Genomic DNA, 22119 nt, shown 5'->3' on the forward strand with positions numbered 1-22119 from the left:
CCTTAAACTAACTATACCTTTATCCCTAAAACCAGGGATTGACCCTCAAACAGGCATTTAAATGGGGTCTCAGAAAGTAAGGACCAGACAAATACGTCCTCACTCTCATTGTCTTCCTTCTAATGGTCTAAAACTCAAACCAGTCCTTACAAAGACAGTAGTACAAGTACACACACACACACACACACACACACACACACACACACACACACACACACACACACAAACCCTCAATGTAGACAAAACCTGACCAACACACACGCAACCTTCAACCAGTTTTTCTTGATGCCTAAGGGCCTGTCAACAGGTAAGCTCTGCCCTTGGCTATAAACCAGTGATGTCACAGCTGTATTTTTTTTTTGTGCATAATTACGTTTAATTATAAATCCTGTGAGCTATCATTTTATTTCAGTTAATGAGCTTGATTGCCTTTCCTGTGTCATATTATTGAACTGTCAACGCCACCCAGACTCAGTTCCATCAGCCTCAGTGTGTGCAGAACACAAGCTCTAATGGATAAAACGCACATACCTTAACAGTGTAATAACGTAAATGGCACAAACTCATTTGCATACTCATTACACCAAATTCAAGGAGTGGGAGGGCAAGATTAATTGTCTAAATTAAATTGCGGTGGTTGTATTGCATGTTCCTCCCTTTTGATATTTGGTTTTGTGCTGACACGTCACCCTGTAGAGATTCTGCCATACAATTTACTTGAAGTTATTTCACACGTGAGAACAACAAAAAATTACTCATCTGTTCAGTTTGAGGTAAAAATTAAATGTCTGACTGCATGCAGGGAATATTCATTTTAATCAATCAGCTTTATAATGATAATAATAACGATAATAACTGTTGTTGTAAATATATCTGAATAATTATGATAAATATTGATCATTTTAAATAATTTAAACCAGATTCCCAAAAAATTGTGAGACAAATTATGACTAAAAAAGGAATGCAATAATTTGCAAATCTCATAAACTTACATTTTGTTCACAATAGAATATAGATAACTTATCAAATGTTTAAAGTGAGACATTCTGAAATGTCATGCCAAATATTGGCTCATTTTGAATTTCATGAAAGCTACACATTGGGACAGGTAGCAATAAGAGGCCGGAAAAGTTAAATGTACATATAAGGAACAGCTGGAGGACCAATTTACAACTTATTAGGTCAATTGGCAACATGATTGGATATAAAAAGAGCCTCTCAGAGTGTCAGTGTCTCTCAGAAGTCAAGATGGGCAGAGGATCACCTACCCCAAATCTGTGCAAAAAAAATAGTGGAGCAATATCAGAAAGGAGTTTCTCAGAGAAAAACTCCACTGTGCCATTCGCCGTTGCCGAGCAATAACTCTATATGTCAAAAAGTAAGCCATATCTCAACATGATCCAGTAGTGCAGGCGTTTTCTCTGGGCCAAGGCTCATTTAAAATGGACTGTGGCAAAGTGGAAAACATTTCTATGGTCAGACAAATTAAAATGTAAAGTTCTTTTTGGAAAATTGGGACGCCATGGCATCCGGAATAAAAAGGACAAGGACAACCCAAGTTGTTCTCAGTGCTCAGTTCAGAAGCCCTCATCTCTGATGGTATGGGGTTGCATGAGCGCGTGTGGCATGGCCAGCTTACACATCTGGAAAGGCACCATGAATGCTAAAAGGTATATCCAAGTTCTAGAACAACATATGCTCCCATCCAGACATCTTCTCTTTCAGGGAAGACCTTGCATTTTCCAACATGACTGCCAGACCACATGGTGCATCAATTACAACATCATGGCTGCGTAGAAGGCTCTGAGTACTGAAATGGCCAGACTGCATTCCAGATCTTTCACCCATAGAAAACGTCTCAGGTTACGTATGTAACCATGGTTCCCTGAGAGGGAACGAGAAGCTGCGTCGAAACGCTAGGGGAACGCCACTGCGTGATGCGTCATGAAGCACTTGTGCAATCAGTCCAATAGCTGGAAGATACGTCATGGGCAGGTGACGTCATCGACCAGGAAGCTATAAAGCACACCTGGACCAAACAGTCATTAGCTTCTGGAAAAGCTGAACAAATCGATCACAGGCATGCCGGGAGTATGGCATAGCGACGCAGCGTCTCGTTCCCTCTCAGGGAACCATGGTTACATACGTAACCTGAGACGTTCCCTATCTCGAGGGAACTTTGAGCTGCGTCGAAACGCTAGGGGAACTCAATACCCACGCCGCCAGAGGTACCACGAAGGAAACGCGTGACCCACGGGTGTTTCCCTAATGATGCATTATCTAATGGAATATGATAAGCAGATATCGCCGACACATATACTTTCATTGTCGACGGGGATAACCCTGCAGAGAATTTTTCTTGTAGGAACTCAAGAACTGAACCGACCGGGCAGTTAACGCCGCCAGAGGTACCACGAAGGTACCACGAAGGAAACGCGTGACCCACGGGTGTTTCCCTAATGATGCATTATCTAATGGAATATGATAAGCAGATATCGCCGACACATATACTTTCATTGTCGACGGGGATAACCCTGCAGAGAATTTTTCTTGTAGGAACTCAAGAACTGAACCGACCGGGCAGTTAACAGGGTCCAAAGCCTGGCCCGTACACCAGGCGACAAAAACTCTCTATTTGAGTGCGTATGGGCTGGATGCGTGAGGGAGAAATATGCTGGACAGTGTGTCGTGTCTCGAGACGCAAACAGATCCACCTGGGCTCGCCCGAAGCGGATCCACAGCTCCTCCACCACCTCGGGGTGGAGTCTCCATTTTCCCGGCATCACTCCCTGCCTTGACAGGGAGTCTGCCGCTTCATTCAGGACCCCCGGGATGTACATCGCCCTGAGCGAGAGCATCTTGCCTTGGGCCCATGTTAGCATATGATGCGTCAGCTTCTACAACCGACGCAATCTCAACCCCCCTTGGTGATTTATATACGAGACCACCGAAGTGTTGTCTGACCGAACTAACACATGGCGGCCCCGCAGGTCTGGGAGGAAGTGTTTGAGTGATTGAAACACAGCCATCAGCTCCAGCTGGTTTATGTGTCAGGAGAGCCCCTCAACAGACCTTGGGCCGAACGGCCACTCATGACCGCTCCCCAGCCAGTTAGGGAGGCATCCGTCGTTAGCGTTATGCGACGACAAGAAGCCCCCAGAACTGGACCTTGGGACAGGAACCAAGGATCTTTCCACTTCACTAAGGCACGTAGGCAGCGCCGCGTGACCTTGATCAAGCGAAAAGGGTTTCCCCTCGGGGAGAACCCCTTGGTCCTGAGCCACCACTGTAAGGGTCTCATGTACAGCAGGCCAAAAGGTATCACGTTGGATGCTGCTGCCATCAGACCTAACACTCTTTGAAAGTGTTTGACAGTGAGTGACTGGCCTAACTTTATCTGGTTGACGGTATTCAGGATCGTTTTTATCCTGGGCGGAGATAGCCGAGCCGACATCGTTCTCGTGTCCCAAACTACCCCCAGAAAAGTAATGCTCTGCTGGAGTGCCAACACACTTTTCTTTTCGTTCAACCTTAGCCCCAACACTCTCATGTGGACAAGAACAGCATCTCGATGCTGAACCGCCAGTTGTTTCGACTGCGCTAACACTAGCCAATCGTCGATGTAATATAGCACGCGGATGCCCTGGAGTCGCAACGGAGCCAGAGCTGCATCCACGCACTTCGTGAAAGTGCGGGGCGATAAAGCTAGACCGAATGGCAGCACTCGATATTGGTACGCTTTTCCCCCAAAAGCGAACCTGAGGAACTGTCTGTGCTGCGGAAGGATGGAGATGTGGAAGTACGCATCTTTTAAGTCTATCGTGACGCACCAGTCCTCGGACCTGATGTGACACACGATCTGTTTTATTGTGAGCATTTTGAATTTTAATTTACCTTCTTAAATTTTAATTTTAGAATCGGGTTTGTACATTGTTGTTTTTGTTGTTGTTGTTAATGTTTAAAATACAATTTAAGCATAATACTATTGATTCATTTATATATACATTTACAACAATGATACAAGTAATATATTACTTTATTATTATTAATAATAATAATATATTATTCTACAAATTCCATGTAATTTACATGTTTCACAGTATAACAATAATAATAATAAATAATAATAAATTAGTAGTAGTAGTAGTAACAGTAGTAGTATATAGTAATAATAATAATAATAATAATAATAATAATAATAATAATAATATAACAATAACAAATAATAATAATAATACATTTGCATTATTATAATAATAATACATAATTATTAATAATACATTATTTATAATAATAACAATAATAACTTGTTGTAACTATATCTAAATATACATTATACATATTAATATTAATTAAAATAATAAACATTATTATTATTATTATTATTATTATTATTATTATTATTATTATTATTATTATTATCGATGTTGTTATATTATTAGTATTTATATGGCCATTTATTGTAATTCATTTATTTATTTATTTTATCACATTTACAACCATGATAAAAGTAATGCATATTTTAATAATAATACTATCATACCACAAATGCCATACCATTTTTATTTCAACATTTTGTTGTAAAATGCTGCTATTTATTCAGTTGTTAAGTTATTTAGATTACTGTGTTTTATACTTTTACTGCTATATATATAAATTCAGTAGCTTGAAGATTGACAAATTACTGTTTCAAAGAAACACTGAAATGTTGGACATGTTAATCTTACCTTCTTGTAAACTGTGACTGTCAAAATCGACTGAAGTGTTCGTAAGGCAGTGAAACACAGATGCTAATGACAGGAAACGCTGCATGCTGAGAGCAGTGTAGCTGTGAAAATCAGCATGAAGTTTGTCTGACCTGTGATCCCTGAATAGGCAGCATCGCAAAGGAGGTGAACAGCTGGGTAGCGTCACGTGAGAGAGTAAGAAAGTGCTCCTCCGTGACAGCCATGTGCTTCTCCTGTGACCCCTACGCCAGTCTATGCAAATCCGAGCGGATGGCTACCACAGCGCAGAGTTAATGAGAGAGAGATGGAGAGAAGGTGAGCAAATTAAAACAATCTCTTCCAGGGTTCATATACTAGCGCCATATGTTCCTGGAGCTAGCGAACAATCCACACCAGTTAAAATTGCTATGACCTATCACCATGCCACAAACCGCCGTCGTCTCAGCCCTAGCATAACAGCCAAATGTTCATCATTTAGAAAGCGCTTCTCAACATAATTGGATACGGCACAAGGAAATGGCATGCATTTGCAAACAGAATGCTCTTCGACAGGCGCATTGTTGCTGCCATGTATTTTATCAGCTGTCAAGTTCAAAGTAACAATAGAGCTTAAGCATTACAATCTCAGTTGATGATCTCAGAGAGATAAAATACAATCATTTCGCCTCTCTAATCTACTTGAACAGACTTCCGCTGAGGTCCTGACTGTTGACAGAGGCACAAAGTTTTATGAATTTTTAAGTTTTCTCAATAGGCCTGGCGCATACAAACAGCACTTTTAAAAAAATTATAATTGTTTATCTGCCTGATTCCTGACCCTCGCTGACAGAACGCCGCATGGCGGAGAGAAAAGTCTGATTTTGTTATTGAATTGGAGATGAGGTGGATGGAAAAAACAATTTAACATCAATTTGAGGTGAATGAAAAACATGCAAATAACACAACATAATGGAATAGGCTGTATCGCACAGAATGAGGGTTTGATGATAGGGAATCACTCAGACAAATAATTGCATTGGCCACTATCTTAGCCCTTGACAAATGTGTTGCCACATAGTCACATGTAAACACGCCATCATAATGTTTTAGGAGAAGCTGTTTTGCACTGTTGTTGATGTTGTTGTTAATACAGGAACATTTTTAGACATGTAAACTAAAGTTCATCTGCTGCGAAGAGATGCCAATTATAATCATTGCAGATTGCACTTTCTGTTTTGGCCACTGTTTTGCGATGTATGCCAAATTGTGCATGCCACTTGAGGTTAAATAACTGAGCAAAAGATTTGTTTCTATAAGTGACATCTTTAATCAACACTTATCTACCACTAATGAGCAAGTCTTTCATTAGCCAATTAGCCGGCTTGACTCTGTCAGGTTTACTGAAGGCAAAACTCGCTGCGTCTTTGTCGCATCGCAGCCTCTCTTGGTAATAAAAATCTATGTGACATTTTCAGAAAAACATACTTGATACTTGAAAATAAACACACCTGCACAAAACATAGCTTAGTTAACAAGAACTAAGAATATACAATACTTCTACAGTATTTATAAGTCTTAGTTAAAGCAATAGTTCACCCAAAAAAGAAAATGACCATTGATGTACCCATCCTTAAGCCATGATTGATATAAGATAAGATTCGCTTGAGTTTGGTTACTATTTTGCCGTCTGCCCAAAGTTATAAGTAGTTATTTTAGTTTTTAACGTTTTAAATATGGATATTTTTTTATACAAACACATTGCTTCACTTCAGAAGGCATTTATTAACCCCCGGAGCCGTGTGGAGCACTTATATGATGGACGGATGCACTTTTTTGGGTGTATAAGGATTGCTTGATGGTGAGTAAATCATGAGCTAATTTTAGTAATTCCAAAATGTACTAATACATTGTTAAAATTAAAAGTTGTATTTGTTAATGTTAGTTAATGCACCGTGAACTAACATGAACAAACAACGAACAACATTTTGTATTAACTAACATTAACAAAGATTCATAAATACAGTAATACATGCATTGCTGATTGTAAGTTCGTGTTTGTGTTCATTAATACATTAACTAATGTTAACAAATGAGACATTATTGTGAGAACAGCAATTAGTGAGATGGCTAGGAAATGAAGTTGTTTTAATAAATAACTCTATTAAAAAGTGTAGTGAACATGTTTGTCAGTCATTTTCTCTTTGTAATGCGTTTTGCCTGAGGGTAAAAACACATTGTGCAACTGATGGTTCACAGACCCTGTCTGCAACATTTCCTAGAGGACCTGTAGTGGACGGAATATGATTCGAACAGTTTAGATCTTGTAGTATGGCCTGGGAGTTGCTGTGACAGTGTGTCTACAAAGATTTACACAATGGATGGTAGGTCAGAACCTGAGAATTTTTTTCTGTACTTCTCTGACAACTCTCCGAGCTGTTATATCAGAAAGTGACACCATTGGTGAGTGCTCTCAAAAGGTACATTGGCAGTGGATGCCTCTGAAGACCACAAAAAACAGAGATTCTTTAGGAATGACTAGCCCTATAGGAGTAGTGTACTGCATACTGGTTCAGATGGAAATTCAATAGTATAATGGCACCATGAATTTAATTAATTAATTAATTATGACACTAATTAAAGGGATAATTCACCCAAAAATGACCATTTCGTCATCACTCGCTCACCCTCAGATTGTTCCAAACCTTTATGAGTTTCTTTCTTCTGTTGAACACAAAAAAAGAAGATATTTTAAAGAATGTTGTTAACCAGACAGTTGACAGCAGCCATTGACTTCCATAGTAAGAAAAGAAAAAATAATAAGCAAGTCAATGGCTACCATCAACTGTCTGGTTAACAACATTCTTTAAAATATCTTCATTTCTTTCTGTTCAGAAGAAAGAAACTCATACAGGTTTGGAACAACATGGGGGTGAGTAAATAATGACTCAATGAATTTTAATATTTGGGTGAGCCATCCCATAAGTATGGAGGTTTCCATCACAGAATCAAAAAAATAAAAAGTAATAGTGACTTTTTATATCACAATTCTGACTTTGTTTCTCTCACAATTGCGAGTTTACATCTCGCACTTCTGACTTTTTTAAGAATCGCGTTTTCCGAATTGCATGATATAGGCCTCGTTTCACAGACAGGACTTAGATTAAGCCAGGATTTGGCTTTAGTTAAATTAGGACATTTAAAGGGTTAGTTCACCCAAAAATGAAATTGATGTCATTAATGACTCGACCCTAATGTCGTTCCACACCCGTAAGACCTCCATTCATCTTCAGAACACAGTTTAAGATATTTTATATTTTAGAGCACATGCAGTCTATGCACACTATACTGGCCATGTCCAGAAAGGGAATAAAAACATCATCAAAGTAGTCCATATGTGACATCAGTTAGTTAATTAGAATCTCTTGAAGCATCGAAAATACATTTAGGTCTAAAAATAACAAAATTTACGACTTTATTCAGCATTTTCTTCTCTTCCGTGTTCCTCAAATAAAGATTCAAATGGTTCATGAATCAGTGAATCGATCAATGATTCGGATCGCCAATGTCACGTGATTTCAGCAGTTTGACACGCGATCGAAACTGTTGAAATCATGTGAAATTGGCGATCCAAATCATTGATCTATGTGGAATGTATATATGCATAAATATGTCTATATATTTACAGGTGTGGAACGACATTAGGGTAAGTCATTAATCACATCAATTTCATTTTTGGGTGAACTAACCCTTTAAAGGTGCAGTAGGGAGTTTTTAGAAAACGTTGACTTAGCCTGAAAATTTGAACAAGCACAACTCACAGGTCACTCCCCCTTGCTCTCTGCTGCGCTACAGCCTTCCATCCACAGCTCCTCTCCATCACAACGGAGCCGGCCGTGAACGTGCAGGCTAGGAAACAAGCAGGGCCACCAGTGCATAAACAGTTATGGCACAATCACTGGTACGGACGAAACATCAACAATATGATTAACATTGACTATGGCTTGCCCATACTTTGACAACAAACTTGGTCCTCAAAACATTACGTATTTTGCAATACTATATGACCAAACAATAAACTGGAGCCATCGACTTCCATAGTATTTTTTTTTCCTAAGCCAATGGCTCCAGGTAACAGTTTGGTTACTGACATTCTTCAAAAAATCTTCCCTTGTGTTCAGCTGAAGAAAGAAATTCATACAGGTTTGAAACAATTTGAGGGTGAGTAAAGGATGACAGAATTTTCATTTTAAAGTGAACTATCCCTTTAAATTAAATTAAACAAATCAAGAGGGATACTTACTTGCCAAGCAGAAATCTGGCTAACTCTTCATCGGTTTTTAACCCTTTCAGGACACGTAATGTTAGCTCCCTCCACCAAATCGAAAGTTTGATCTGTCAACTAGCTCTGCTTCACCTTCGTTGCTCTGGTTGGTTGTAGCGCTATCCTATCGTGTGCAGAGGGAGTTTGAAAGACAACCCTTTATCCCGCCCCTCGGATTGAGCCCTATCAATGGTGAGTTTCCGGACCAAACATCTTGATGTGGGTCTGGCTTGTCAGGCTAACCTACTGCAGTGTTAAACGTCTTTTTTATGTGCCTTAGAAAAAGTCAGAAGTCCCAATTTATATTCAATCTATTCTGACTTTGTAACATGCAATGAAAATGTACAATTACTTTTTTTGCATTTTTTATTCTGTGGTGGGAAAAAAACTTCCATTCTTAAGGCAGTCATTTTCAGGAAAAGTTCCACTGAAATAAAAATATTCAGTCTATGTAGTAAATGTAGAGTTTTTCCTGTTTTCTAAAAATGTGTTTTGTGTTTTAAAAAACAGGTGCTTTGCATTTTAGAAATTTTAGGGTGAGTTCACACTTGGCATGTTTGGTTTGAGTAAAAACTAACCCTGGTGCGATTGCTCAGTTAGTGTGGTTCATTTGAAAAACTGTGAATGCTGCCATCCGAACCCCATGGTGCGCACACCAAACAAGCGGACCGAGACCACTGAAAACATGGGTCTCGGCCTGCTTCCAAACAAACTCTGGTACGGTTTCAATGATATATGAAAGCAACACCGACCAAAGGCATGTCAAGGACTTTAGATGCTAAAAAAAAGTCCTCAAAACTTTGAAGACTCACAAACAAAGTCAACATAACAAGGTTATGTTGTAAAGCAGTCAGAAACATCCCCCTTTTAAGCCAGTAAATATGCAGGCCGATTCTGAGAGAGGCCCACAGGTCTGCGCCAGCAACATTTTAAAGGAAAAGTGTTAAACTACACATAGTAACATTTTTTTATTTGCAGGCTTTTTTCATCTTTCTCCCTTCACACTGAAAGAAAGGTCACCAAACAGCAATACACCAAAGCCTAAGGCGATCTTTTCTTCAATCTGTGACACACACGTCGAAGCTACACAGAAATCTTACTGAACATAATTTTAGCCATTGAACAGTGCATGAAAAAGGCCAGCTTCAACGCCTAAATCAAATTCGTTTTTTTTGTTTTTTTTTTTGAAAGATGTCACCATGTTCATATTAATTTTCTCTTTCTCTGCATTCTGTGAGAGAGCTTTACCGTGACAGTGGGTCAGAGTTGTGTTGAGTGCTCCGACAATAAGAGAAGTGGGTGTGCTACAAAATAATGCTTTGCGTGGGCGGTGGGATGCAATTACCCAGAGTGCATCTCTCAACTAAATGTGTGTCTACCTTGATAATTATGGACTTAGGTAAAGCTTTAGTGCATCTTAAATTGTGCTCTGTAACCTCACGGCAGCTCAATGTTGACAAGTCACAAACAAACAATGCCGCACCTACATACACACGTTTTCTTTTAGCCCATGTGCTACATTAATTCAACCACGCAAAACATCACCTCAAACTACTGGAACTCTCATGTTAAAATTAGACCAGAGAGTTGAGGTCACTAGTAAAATAATGCATTTTTGTACAGAAATTAACATTTAGCTTTGACATTACCCAGAACTGGTGGCACTTCATATTATTTTCCCCCATTGGGCCAATCATCTGAAATCATGTCATGATTGCAGAGATAATTATTTTAATGGCCAAATGACTCAGCATGCCCACAACAGCAGAGTACTAATGCATTTGGACAATAAAATGCAGAACGTACAAGGAAAAGGGATAGAAAGAAAGAAGCCAGGTTCTCAACATCTTCCTGTTGAGCACAGGACTGAAGAAATAAAAACACCCTATGTCATCCTTCAGGCTGAAAATGATGCACTCCCTTCCCAGAAATGGCCTGAATAGAGGTGAATGTGCCCTAAATCTTGCAGCCAGTCTCCATTTCAGCCCACTCCTCCTGCATTGGGACAAGACTGTAGAGGTTAATAGGCTCTTCGTCGAAAAAGAGAGGTGGAGAGAGTGAGGATGGGAGGGAAGAAGGCAAAGTGAATGTGAGCCACAGCAGGAGGATTTGGAGCTTTGTTGAGGCAGCCCAGGGCACGGCTGGTACCAGCTGGGTCTGACTCATATTCACTGGGGGGAAAAGAAGCTTTCAGTTCTGTTCGGCCTGCATTCCCCTTAAATGGAGATTATGTGGGATGTAACGGGAACGTGAGAGAGTCTATCTGAAATGAAAGTGTAGTAAACCCTCACCTACTGCCATGAAAATGCAGAAATGACAGATCAGTGGTCGTCAAACCGTGGTCCGACAAAGATTGAAAATGGTCAGTTAAAAGAAAAAAGAAATATATACAAATGATAAATATATAGAATTATGACAAACAATGAATTAACAATACATTTAATAATATGTTAAAGGTGTATAAATAATAAATATTCAATACTACCACTAAATATAAATTATTATTATTATTATTATTATTATTATTATTATTATTATTATTATTATTATATGATCATTATTTACAACAATAAATTAACACAAATATTAAATATACATAAATGTATTGTTTGACAAAATGCAACAAGAACCAATCGACTGATCAAAAACAATGAATAAAATGAGTTAACTAAAACTGTGTAAAGGTGTAAATATTGATATATATTTTATTTTGTATATTTAATATATTATTATTTATATTTGTATAAAAAAGTATAAATACATTTATAAAAAAATATTGCATATTATATATATCATTATTTTCAATGTGTAATATTTATTTATAATATAGAAAGTCAACCATCTCTGCAGCCCTCCAGTCGAGCCCGATTGTATGGTAGATTGGCCCGATGGAAGCTTCTCCTCAGTGCAAGGCACATGAAAGTTTGCTAAAAAAAAAATAAAAAAAACATCTAAAGGACTCCAAGAGGGTGAGAAATAAGATTCTCTGGTCTGTAGAGACCAAGATAGAACTTTTTGGCCCTAATTCTAAGCAGTATGTGTGGATAAAAATACACCTGTCCAATACAGTCCCAATAGTGAAGCATGGTGGTGGCAGCATCATGCTGCGGGGTGTTTTTCAGCTGCAGGGACACAACGAATGGTTGCAATAGAGGGAAAGATGAATGAGGCCAAGTACAGGGATATCCTGAACGAAAACCTTCTCTAGAGTGCTCAAGTCCTCAGACTAGGCTGAAGATTCACCTTCAAACAAGACAATGACCATAAGCACACAGCTAAAATAATGAAGGAGTGGCCTCACAACAACTCTGTGACTGTTCTTGAATGGCCCAGCCAGAGCCCTGACTTAAACCGAATTAAGCATCTCTGGAGAGACCTGGAAAGGGCTGTCCACCAATGTTTACCATGCAACCTGACAGAACTGGAGAAGATCTGCAAAGAGGAATGGCAGAGGATTCCCAAATCTAGGCGTGAAATCTTGTTGCATCCGTCCCAAAAAGGCTGTATTAGATCAAAAGGGTGCATCTACTAAATACTGAGCAAAGAGTCTAAATACTTAGGAGGACCATGTGATATTTCAGTTTTTCATTTTTAATAAATCTGCAAAAATGTCACCAATTCTGTGTTTTACTGTCAAATATGGGGTGCTGTGTGTACATGAGAAGGAAATGAAGGAGAAGGAAAAAAATACCGTAAATGATTTTAGCAAATGGCTGCAATATAACAAAGGGTGAAAAATATAAGGGGGTCTGAATACTTTCCTCATCCATTGTATATACACATATATTATTTGACAAATAGCACCAACATTAAATGAATAAACAAATTAACTCATAACAATAAATTAACTAATTGTGTTAATATTATTAAATTAATTGTATATTATATATTACAGTATTATTCATATATATATTAGTTCATTTAGGCTCATCTAAAATTAACAGTATACTTCATTTTAATTTATTTTAAAAAGTATTACATTATCCAAAATTACAGATTTGTGAAAGTGAGGCTACTTCAAAATATAGGATGTTTTAAAGTATTTGCACATAATTTGTAACCAAGGTAGTTAGATGGTGTGCATAGAAATGGTACACCACCAGGAAAAAAGTATGAGAACCACATGAAGGAAGTGGAATGTGAACTGCTCTTGGTACTGGTGCCCCATTACTTCAATGTTACTCTAATATTAAACTGTGACTCTTTGACGCTGTGTGACTAATACCAAGCTGCTAAGTCTTGGTTGGTAGCCAAGATTCTGCGATTCCCCGTTGATGGACATATTGCTGTCATTGGGTCTTCAAACATGTTGCGTTAATGATAAACACGTTAAAAGCCATGTTTAATCCTGAGCATAAAGGCCCCTACTGATGCTGGCATCATTTGCATCCTTCCGGCCTGACGCCCCTCCATGTGTTCATTATCAGATTGCCTGCCAGCTCCGGTACACCTTAAATGATCTGTGATTGCTCCTCATATGAATCACAGGAACATTTCCGAGCCGACGTATATCCACAGTCACCTACACTGAAAAAAATGATTCATTGGACCAACCTAAAAAAATTACTGTAATTTGTTACAGCTAAATTTATTAGTTTTTCCTCAAGCTATATTTTTAATTTGGTTGAAACTTAACAATTTAATTTAATATTAATCAAAATAGTTCTTCTGCCCAAGATAAAAAAATTACATTCACACAAAGTAAAAATATTGTTTATTATAGAGGCCATGAATCATTTTTCTTACTTTGGTACAACTTAAATTTGTATTTTGGAAAAACTTGCTTTTTATTATAATAACAAAGTATAATTTTTAGTTTGGTCTAAACTAAATAAAATGCTGTAATTTTGTTACAAGCATTTTTTTTTAAATTAGCTCAAATTAAATTTCTGATTCTGTACAAACTTAATCATATTTTCTTTAGCCACAAGAAAACATTTTACTATAATATTTATTTTTGCTTTGTTACAACTTAACTTTTACCATGAAAAAAGCTAAGCTTGCTTTAATATAAAAGAAACATTTACATTTAAAATAAAACAAAAACATTGTCAGAAAATAGTTGACTTACTGTAAATAAAGACAGGAATATTCTCTCAAAACACCCAAATGTTTATTGTGATAGTTTTTCTATAAGATACATCACTGTTGTCAAATTGTGCTGCCAGTAAGGCAAGCCGGTATGCATTTTACACATCAACACTTGGGGAATAAAGTAAATGGTCTTTTCCAGACCTTTTTTTAAACCTTATGTAAACTTCCACTAAATGCAACCACGCTAATGCAAAACTGTTTCGTACACCTCTCCTTTAAAACTCTCCGTTAGTTATGTCAATAATGACTCACCCTAATGTCGCTTCACACCTGTAAGACCTCTGTTCATCTTCACACAGTTTAAGATATTTTATATTTAGTCAGAGAGCTTTCTGTCTCTTCATTGAAAACGTATGCACAGTATACTGTCCCTTTCCAGAAGGACCAGAAAGGTAATAAAAACATCATCAAAGTAGTTAGTAAGAATCTCTTGAAGCATCAAAAATACATTTTGGTCCCAAAATAACAAAAACTACGATTTTATTCAGCATTATCAATGGCGTCTAGACATTGCTGAATAAAGTCATAGTTTTTGTTATTTTGGGACCAAAATGCACTTTCAATGCTTCAAGAGATTCTAACTAACCCACAGATTTCACATATGGACTTCTTTGATTATGTTGTTTTTACCTTTCTGGTCCTTCTGGAAAGGGACAGTATACCGCATATACATGTTCAATGAAGGAACAGAAAGTTCTTGGACTAAATATAAAATATCAAACTTTTTCTGAAGATAAACAGAGGTCTTATGGGTGTGGAACGACATTAGACAGAGTCATTAATGACATAATTTTCATTTTTGGGTGAACTAACCCTTTAAGACTTGGTGCACGTGTTATGAGCTCCTACAACTTTTGACCTCCTAACTGAACTCCTTTCCACAAATTGTCATAGTGTCAATCATAGTGCAAACAATAAGTACAACCGTAATCAAAGTACTCAATATTCAAAGTGCAAATAGAGATACAAAATTTCTTCAAGCATGATACAGAGCTAAGAGATGCATCTTAACTACATCTGATTGAGCAGACACTATATCATCACAGACAGTGAGAGTGATTACTTGGCTACAATCATGAGTTATTGGGATGACCTTGATAGTTGCCAAATCCTCAAGTTCCACAGTAGATGTCAAGTTCACTAGCGCATCTCCAAAGTCTCTGTCTTGGTATTGCAGTCCTAAATTGCCATTCAACCCACACACTTTCCGGACTTCATCCATAAGATACTCCATTGACTCTGGAATGCCATGAGGGAGAATTAGCTTCCTGGTGTCATCGGGATTCAGAATAACCCGCGACTTGGCTGGCCTTTTGACTGCCAGGTCTGCCCATCCAAAAGGATCTTGTTGAAACAAGAAAAGAAACAATAGTATTAGCTTTTGTACAAAATTGGGCATAGCATCTTACATTAAATTCATATTCACAAATTAATTGATTAACAAATATATTTTGACAGTTCTGGCAAAAAAGAAGAAGAAATTTCAGTCAATATCATTTAGGAAATTTTGAATTCCTCAAAAATGAGAGTGTGATGTTTATCTGCTGACCGCCAGGGTATCCAAGATGTAGGTGTGTAGAACACAAATGAAGATTTTTAACTCATTGCTCGTATAATGCATGTCAATTTTACTTCTATGAGAGTAAAAAACACACAGACATAGGGATCCATATTAAACCCTGTGGCTCGTGGAGACACATTGATGTCTTAAGACATGGAACGATCAGTTTATGCGAGAAACACAACAGTATTTATATTAAAAAATGTAATGCGCCATCACTGCCTGCAAGTGAGATCAAATTAAACGATATGGCACATCTCAATGGGATACAAGCGCTCAAGTGATTTCTTGCGAGTATCTCTACACCATATTTTAGGACATTTGAAGCTTCATGAAATAACTTTGCGTTTTATTGATTTATTTATACTGCCTGGTAAAAGAAACCACATTAAATTGGGTAACTTCTAGATTAGTTTTGATTTGGGGTTCTCTCAAAAAATGTAATAAATATATCAAATAAATTAAATACTGACATGAAGTGAACCTTCCATTGTATTTTTATACTATTATGTAGTGTATAATATTAGCAAGGATACCTCTGAACATTATTTTCATGTATTTTTAAATAGGAATGACTAACACTAGAGAATAGCTTTGAAATTACCACACAGTTGTATTCTTTGGGACTCACCAAATTCAGCAAGAAGGCCAAAATTGCAAGATTTCCAGGAAACACAATCAACCTGCAAAACAAAGGAAAAGTTGAAATGTCACAATTTAGTTTGTTGTTGTTGGGGCAGTTAAAGCACTTTCCAAAATAATCACTAGACTGTCATTATTAATTAGACCTTAGACATACTGGTGATATTGTACAATACTAGATTATGCTGACAGGTGAAACAATGGAATATGAATTCTTAAATCAGAACACATTTTCTATTCCAATGCATTTCATAAATGCAAAACGCAGCACGAGTCAGTTCATTCATTACAAGAGCAAAGAGCTATTCATCATAAGTGCCCGTCATTCACACAGAACATGCAGGAGTACTATTTTAATAGTATTTTGCAGCTTAATATTCACATACACAGTAACGATAGGAAGTGACTGAACGCAGCGGGTCACTTTACCGGATATACTCGAATCGGTACCACAGAAATGCTGGTATCTTAACATTTTTTAAATTTCAGTACCAAATTGGGACTAAAGTACCGGTACGTGTGACATTCCTGTGCTTAACTTTCATAGGAATGAATTTGAAAAGTTGAAACACTCACGAGTCACTTTGCTCCGTCTGCATCACTCCGTTATGAATACCCGAGCCGAGTGCTCTGAGTGCGATCGATCCCATCCCCCATGCACGGAGATATCAAAACGGTGCCGTGGGGGCAGGGCGCGCTCGGGCGGGAGTTTTTATTCAAAATCTAAAGTTCATTTAAATGTAGAATACCTAATAGAATAATTATTTTCCGGAGTTATTACACATGGGCTCAATCGAACATTAGCTAATTCGGACATTGGCTTTTTCATATATTGTTCCTGCAGGCTGCAAGGTGCTTAAATTAACTTAACGTTAGTTGACGGTTGCAGTGCATGTGAGAAAAGAGGTATAACTTAACAACGTTAATTTATTCAAGCACTTTGACTAACTTTGTTAGAGACAAACAAGCCTCATCACAATACAGCATCATCAAATTTACATTACATCACAGTGAAATAATAAAAAGTTAACTTTGAATTTGTCAAACAGAGGCTTGGCTATAGCTTTAGCTAACACCTGCACAAACACAGTTGTATGTAAAGTAATAGCCCAGTCGACCATCCTGCCACTAACCATAAATATGAATGAAAAACACTTATTCACGTAAAAAAATAATACAATATCGAATGCTTACCGAGTCAAGGAGATTTCCTGGGCCACAGACCGGAGTCTTGATGTCTTCGAAGCGAAGGGAGCAATGGCGGATTGAAAAACTCTAGCTGGCCGAGCAAGGAGTTCGTTGATGTGACGTCATGGGGTCACGTGACATTAAAAACTCTGGTTTGAGTTAAAAATGCTATTTAACTCAAACTGTTGCTTTTAATTTTGTCTAGGGTGTTCGTTATTTGCTTTAAGGAAACCTGAACAAAACAGGTTTAAACCAGAAATCATGATTTTCACTTAGTCCAATGTAAAAATGTACTTTAAATAAATGACACAGTAGTTTCACTTTTTTCAGTGTATCTACATTAATGTGTCTCAACCTGAAGCTGTGAAGACACCCGGCGAGATCATTAGTGCGCCTCCAGCAGTGCTCATCAGAAGCTATCAGTAAGCCTTGTGTGAGGGAAAAACACATTCATATTCAGTGTCATGGACATCCACTATCCAGGGGTGTAGGATGTACCACCTAATTAAAGTCAAGTTAAAGTATGAATATGGGGTCAAAATTTGACTTAATTAAAAGTCAAACTACTTGTCAAAAAAAAAAAAACTTTAGGAATTGTACTCAAGCATTTAAAATTAAACTCTTTGACTCTTCAAATATTTCTCACCAAAAAATGGTGAGAAATAATTGTCTCCTGGCTGTTGACAGTATTTTTTGTTTTATGGAATGATCAAAAGATAACCAAAAAAAACCTCTCAAAAGACCATTAACTCTAACATGTCATCAAAATGAAACAAGAATTTTCAACCTATAGCTTTATCAAGTGTTCAGTTTCTGTTCTGGTCTAGTGCATATTTAATTAGATAATGCATAATGTATATATTTAAACATAACATTTCATAAAACTCCAAATCTTAATGCAATCAATCAACTGGGGAAGAATGGTGATACGTTCTGCCAATCTCATGTTAATCTTAAGTACCTATAGAGTAGTATCGCATCCTTCACATCTCCGAAGAGTCTTTAGTTTTATTATTTTTATATAAGACAGGTACGCTGTGCCCATTCTGAAAACAGACAAACTTGTGAAGGTGCGCAGTGGGCAGGGCTAAAGAGTCAAGAGCACACACACACACATCTATGACACACACAATGCATCATCGAATTGTCCCTGGATAACTTTCGATTCTCTATGCGTTTGTGTTGTTTACATTATATGAACTTACAAGCCCAGTGCCAACAAAACAGACGTTTGATGCAGTTTTACTCGCGGATCAGACTCATAACTGAGAACAAACAAACACACTTGCATAACTGTTGCTGTCACAGAAAAACATACTGCATCCACTGTTTCCTTATCGCCAGTTTATTTGGGAAGTTGTACAAGGTTATCTGTCCCTCAGAACCAAAAACACTTCTTTAGTGACATTTTTCATTTTGTTGTCTAAAACGGTTGCTGTAACCCGAACGAAACGCACTGAAGTACTTTCACTCTGGTTGATGTGTGCACTAAGTGGAAACTTCCCGCGATCTCTCTTGAAGCCAATACGGAAGTAATGTAAACTGCAATTCATCAACTGGCCAATAGGGACAGGCTCCAGTAAGGAGCAGAATCTCATTGAGCCCCATGTTAAAATTCCCAACTTTACAGCAGAAAAAAACATGTTTACAGCCTGGTACAAATTGTTGTTTTGTTCTATACGGCTAATTTTTCCCTTCATGACAACTGTGAGGGGGGTGAATTTTTTTATAACACATTCGTTTATGTTATATAAAGCCTTAAAGTTCTGCATAATTATGGCTGTGGCCGATAACCATTTATCCGCCGTCTATAGTCATTGCACCACCTAAGCTCCGCCCTCATCCCGCCTCTTTGCCCATTTTCTGTTATTCAGCGATGACGGGCTAGCAAGATGGAAACGGCCAGTTCGTCATTACTTTACGCTTCAGAGCGGCTTATCGAATCCTATGGGTGACGTCACGGACACTACGTCCATATTTTTTACAGTCTATAGTGTGGACACACTCAGCCGGGAGAAGTGCCCATTCAAACAATTCCGCATTTTATGGTGTCATACAGGGCCGTTTTCGGAAAAAACTTCTGAAGGCGTTGTTTTGGCCGTGTTTAGCATGAGAATCCTACTCTTTAACGTTTAAATAAGTCAGAATGCATATGACCGACCTTTAATATCAAAAGATACAAAAAACGATTTATGTCATGATGACCAGGGCAATAAGACTTTTAAAGGCCTGAATTCAATTGTATGGAGTAACACAGGCTACTTTTACTCAACTGCATTTAAATTATAAAGGGAAAAATGGTATGAAGAGTGCTCAAGGAAAGTATTTATTACACAAAATAATACTTTAATAGAGACATTTCTGAGATTTGTAGGAGGTACAGAGATATACAAAGGCAACTTGTAATATCTGGAGGGCAGCCAGGATAAATTATGGCAACATCATTTCCTCGAGATATTATGGAGTCTCTTGATACACTCACAGGGGTTGTATTTGATTAAGGGAACATGATGATAACCTACAGTGGTCTGGCTATTTGGGAATTACAATCCACAGTAAGACATAAGCCAAGTGAAGTCGCTCCTGAAGAAAAACAACAGTACATTTTGCCAGCAGAAGGTCAAGTTTGTTGTTACAGATTTGATTTTCTCTGTGCGATCCCTGTGAAAGACCCATGACCTATTACGGGGCACAGCACTAGGTTGACAGTTCAGCAGCATGATGGCAATGTAGTCTCATACTGAGCCATACCACATACCGTTGTTATTACTACTACATGATTTATATATATATATATATATATATATATATATATATATATATATATATATATATATATATATATATATATATATATATATATATATATATATATAAAATCATTGAGTAGTAAATAATGTGAGGTCCTGATAATATAACACGTATAATAATTAAATAGTAATAATAAATTAAAAAAAGGTTTATTTTGGCTTAAAATATCCCATTAGAAACGTGACATGAGTGTATCGTTACACCCCTAATACACTACTTGACTAATTCTTAAATTTCCTTATTGCAATATTAAAGATGCAATATATTTAGGGCCAGATTTACTAACAGCTTGTGCCAACGCAAACCCTTTTTTGGCATAAAAAAACGATTGTCAAGATTTACTAAAGACACGCAGTGGTAAAATTAGCTCTGATAAGGCATGAGTTATTTTTGTGGCAGACCTTATTGCATATGTATTTGTAGAAGTTTCCCAAGCCTAGAAATCTAGTCGCACCCAAGCGGCAGCAAATTTAATCTGCCCACAGGGTGTCGTCTAGCAACTCTCAATACCCTTCTGAGCTGTATTCGCCTAACTCTTGCCGGGCCAATCACATCGTGTATAGAGTCGGTGGGCGGGGCCATAATGACGACGGCCGAGTTGCGTTTGCGTGCTTCTAGTAAACACAGAAACTGGCGAACGGCGGCGGACTTTCGATTCAGCTTTGACCGCGACTCTGGAAGACTTGGAGTTAAGTTTTTCTCTGAGAAAAGTACAAAGAACGGCACTGAAGTCATTCTAAAAAGGGAAGATAACCGACTGTTTAATCTTTCAACAAGCTCTGTTTCACCTTCGTTGCTCTGGTTGGTTGTAGCGCTATCCTATCGTGTGCAGAGGGAGTTTGAAAGACAACCGTTTATCCCGCCCCTCGGATTGAGCCCTGTCAGTGGTGAGTTTCCAGACCAAACATCTTGATGTGGGTCTGGCTTATCAGGCTAGAGTTTCCCTTGTTTAGGAAAATTTATGGGAGGAGAGTATTTAAATGAATCACAAGGTGACTTACTAAGATCTGCACTTGTCAATTTACTTGTGCCATTATTTACTGCCCAAAAAAAGCATGTCTTAAACCAGATGAATACAATAAATACAATATAGTGTCAGAAATGCATTAATTTCAAAAGGATAACTTGAAATGAATTGATTTCAAATGTAATATTTCACAATGTCGCAGCCTAGGTGCGCATAAATGACTTCTTTGAAAAACATTAATAAAATCTTATTTAAAAATTCATTTTTACGATTTTAAGATAAATATACAGAGAGAGTCATATGTACTTTTATTCAATAAACTATGGTTTCGTTCTCAATCAGCTCCCTAGTTCAGTAGTCAAGGCCATTATTTAATTATATTTCAGCATAAACATATATCGCTACACAGGTGAACACAGCTTACATTTATAATTGGCTGAAATGTTTCACGGATTTGTAGCAAGCAAAGTATTTATCATTTATCAACATTTGTATATAGCAACTTTTTGGTATAGGTCTAATCCGAAAAAAAGGTTTTCAAAATATGAGAAAGAAAATAGTCATAATTTGTCAAATCTTAATTTTTGGAACACATGTGTTGGACTGTCCTAAATGTACTCAGAAATGCATTTCAGTAAAATCCTCTTTCTGTCATTCAAGTCAACATTGTGTGTGGCGTATTCAAATTCACACTCGGAACCAATTCCTAAATTCCCCCTGAATTCCAATCAAGTCTGTGGTATGATTTTCAAGGGCAGACCACACAGTTGTTTCTCAATGCGTGGCTTATGGGTTAAAACCCAATCTGTCAGCTGTCCAAATTTTCACA

General features: G+C 37.6%; 1 long non-coding RNA gene across 1 annotated transcript; it reads right to left on the reverse strand.

Moving 5' to 3' along the window:
• Positions 1-14788: 14788 nt before the first annotated feature.
• On the reverse strand, positions 14789-17826 carry LOC137046545 (uncharacterized). The gene is made up of 3 exons (XR_010898997.1): positions 17519-17826; positions 16314-16365; positions 14789-15465 (listed from the first exon to the last, which is right to left on the reverse strand). It is a non-coding gene; the product is annotated as an uncharacterized lncRNA (long non-coding RNA).
• Between the last annotated feature and the right edge of the window lie 4293 nt (positions 17827-22119).

This window comes from Pseudorasbora parva, chromosome 18 (genome assembly GCF_024679245.1).
Source record: "Pseudorasbora parva isolate DD20220531a chromosome 18, ASM2467924v1, whole genome shotgun sequence".
In the NCBI taxonomy this organism is placed as follows: domain Eukaryota; kingdom Metazoa; phylum Chordata; class Actinopteri; order Cypriniformes; family Gobionidae; genus Pseudorasbora; species Pseudorasbora parva.